Source organism: Triticum aestivum, chromosome 2A (genome assembly GCF_018294505.1).
Source record: "Triticum aestivum cultivar Chinese Spring chromosome 2A, IWGSC CS RefSeq v2.1, whole genome shotgun sequence".
Classification (NCBI taxonomy): Eukaryota; Viridiplantae; Streptophyta; class Magnoliopsida; order Poales; family Poaceae; genus Triticum; species Triticum aestivum.
This window is the reverse complement of record NC_057797.1, coordinates 47,553,069-47,556,567: the sequence shown is the minus strand read 5'-3', so window position 1 is coordinate 47,556,567 and position 3,499 is coordinate 47,553,069.

Genomic DNA, 3,499 nt, shown 5'->3' with positions numbered 1-3,499 from the left:
TCGCTGGATTGGCTAGCTAGGCAGATCACAGGGCAGTTAGTACGTGATTGTTAGAACTAAACACACATGCAATATCAAAAATGATCATAGCAAGGTTCTCTACACTTCACCTGATCGCCGGCGATATCAAGAAAGCTGGCATGGGCAACGCCATGGCGCATCCGGCGAAGTTCCTCCTGCGCCGCAGAGTACACGAACGCCACCACGGAGACCCCGAGAAGATACCTAGCAAATCAACACGAGAACGATGATGTCAGTCCACGAGCTGGGCTGACGGCCGGTGGGTCACACGATTTTATGGCACTGGGCTTTTCGTTTCGTTTGGGCCGTATCAAGACACACACGTAAGTCCTCAATTTCTTGTTTACAAAAATACAGTACGGTTTTGATTAGGACCACATCGCTTACGGAGAGGAGATGGCAGCAGTTTATATGCATGTTTCGTGACGTGGTGGTCACCAGGCAGCAAGCCTGGTAAGCTATCTCAAAAAACAACAACCAGCAGTCTAATTGGTTAATATATAGGCATGCAAGTAGCTCTCAGGGTCTGACGCCATGATTGTAGTACAACTTGCCATGCAAGCGGCTCTCAGGTGTCAATGTGCCTTGAGTGAAAAACTTGACATGCCACACACCACTCTGACATGGAGTGAGTGAGCTTTTTTTTTCGAGAGCAGAAGATACACCTGAACTTGTTCGGACGTGCAAATCCGGTGCCTCCATATGTATCTGGACGTACGTCCAACTAGCGTGGCATGCCAACGTGGCAGCGGCCCACCTTTCAATGGCTCAAAGCTGGGAAGGCACTGGGTGCCCGAGTGTCAGGATTTTTTTTTGTACAAAACATCCTCATATTCTATTTAATCGCGTAGGAGAAAATGCGTGATGCAGGATCTAACCCGAGCCCTCGTGATCACCGACTGCATTGCACATAGAGGTTGTCCACCGTGCCATACTATGCTCAATTCGTATTGAAGAGGTCGAACTCTCTATATTGCATTGCTATGCAAAAAGTAACTTTGGAGCACGGGCATATTGTGTCATTTTTTTCAAAGTTCAAAGAAACAGATTTTTACAGCTAAAATATTTCTAATTTTTTTTGTACATGCACACATAGAAGTGTAACACATTCATGTTTTTTATATCAAAATCTAAGCTTTTATGTGAGAGATAAAAAGATAAGTAATTTTGAGCAAAATTTGAAAGTCACTTAGAGCAAATGCATACGTTTTTGTGTGAAAACAATCAACTCCACTGGTAGAAAAAGAGGCTTCCGTCCAGCCCCATTAGTCGCGAAAGTGTAGGAACCGCGACTAATGAAGTCTTTAGTCGCGGTTCGGCAGACGAACCGCGGCCAAAGGCCTGGGCCCAGGGCGCTCGGTGGCCAGCTGGTGCACGTGAGGGGCTTTAGTCGCGGTTGGCCAGGCCAACCGCGACTAAAGCTCCTCCCCTATATATACCAGTTCAGCACACTCACTTAGCCATTTGGTGCCACTTCTCTTCACAAGCTTCACAAGGGGGTGTAGGTTTGCTTTTGGTTCCTCTTATGCACACAAGGTGTTTGATGAAATACCCTAAGAGGGTGAAACAAACATGATATGAAGTGTTGGAGCCACACTTGAGGTTCCTCATTTATTTTTTCCTCCTCGATCGCGGTTAGCAACTTGAACCTTTCATGCATGTGTGTCATTGATAAAATATGCATGTGTGCAGTTCATTGTTTAATTTATATTGTTTGTAGCTAGTTAGTTTAACAAATGCATGATGGTTAATTATATATTTTATATTATAATAATGCAGATGAATCGGCAATGGATGTACGGTAACCGACTCTCCGACGAGTTCACTACGGGTTTGAAAGATTTCCTCGTAGTGGCTAATGCGAACAAGCAGGGGGGTTTTGTTATCTGTCCATGTGTTATCTGTAAGAATCAGAAGGGTTACTCTTCCTCAAGAGATGTTCACATGCATCTGCTTCGGCACGGTTTCATGCCAAGCTATAATTGTTGGACCAAGCATGGAGAAAGAGGGGTTATAATGGAAGAAGATGAAGAAGGGGATGATTTCATCGATGAAAGCTATCTTGCTCATTTCGGTGATACTTTCATGGAGGATGCTGAAGGTGAAGGGGAAGGTGAAGAAGAGGCACGTGATGATCCCGTTGATGATCTTGGTCGGACCATTGCTGATGCACGGAGACGCTGCGAAACTGAAAAGGAGAGGGAGAATTTGGATCGCATGTTAGAGGATCACAGAAAGGCGCTGTACCCCGGATGCGATGATGGTCTGAAAAAGCTGGGCTGCACACTGGATTTGCTGAAATGGAAGGCAGGGGCAGGTGTAGCTGACTCGGCATTTGAAAACTTGCTGAAAATGTTGAAGAATATGTTTCCAAAGGATAACGAGTTGCCCGCCAGTACGTACAAAGCAAAGAAGGTTGTCTGCCCTCTAGGTTTAGAGGTTCTGAAGATACATGCATGCATCAACGACTGCATCCTCTACCGCGGTGAATACGAGAATTTGAATGAATGCCCGGTATGCACTGCATTGCGTTATAAGATCAGAGGCGATGACCCTGGTGACGATGTTGAGGGCCAGAAACCCAGGAAGAGGGTTCCCGCCAAGGTGATGTGGTATGCTCCTATAATACCACGGTTGAAACGTCTGTTCAGGAACAAAGAGCATGCCAAGTTGTTGCGATGGCACAAAGAGGACCGTAAGTCGGACGGGGAGTTGAGACACACCGCAGATGGAACGCAATGGAGAAAGATCGACAGATGGTTCAAAGATTTTGCAGCTAACGCAAGGAACATAAGATTTGCTCTAAGTACGGATGGCATGAATCCTTTTGGCGAGCAGAGCTCCAGCCATAGCACCTGGCCCGTGACTCTATGCATCTACAACCTTCCTCCTTGGTTGTGCATGAAGCGGAAGTTCATTATGATGCCAGTGCTCATCCAAGGTCTGAAGCAACCCGGCAACGACATCGATGTGTCCCTAAGGCCATTAGTTGATGAACTTTTACAGCTGTGGGGTGGTGTCCGTGTGTGGGATGAGCACAAACAAGAGGAATTTGACCTACGAGCGTTGCTTTTCGTAACCATCAACGATTGGCCTGCTCTTAGTAACCTTTCGGGACTGTCAAATAAGGGATACAATGCATGCACGCACTGCTTACATGAGACTGAAAGTGTACATTTGCCAAATTGTAAGAAGAACGTGTACCTTGGGCATCGTCGATTTCTTCCGAAAATTCATCCAGTAAGAAAGAAAGGCAAGCATTACAACGGCAAGGCAGATCACCGGCCGAAGCCTGCGGAACGCACTGGTGCTGAGGTATTTGATATGGTCAAGGATTTGAAAGTCATCTTTGGAAAGGGTCCTGGCGGACAATCAGTTCCGAAGGGAGCTGACGGGCACGCAGCCATGTGGAAGAAGAAATCTATATTCTGGGAGCTAGAATATTGGAAAGTCCTAGATGTCCGCTCTGCAATCGACG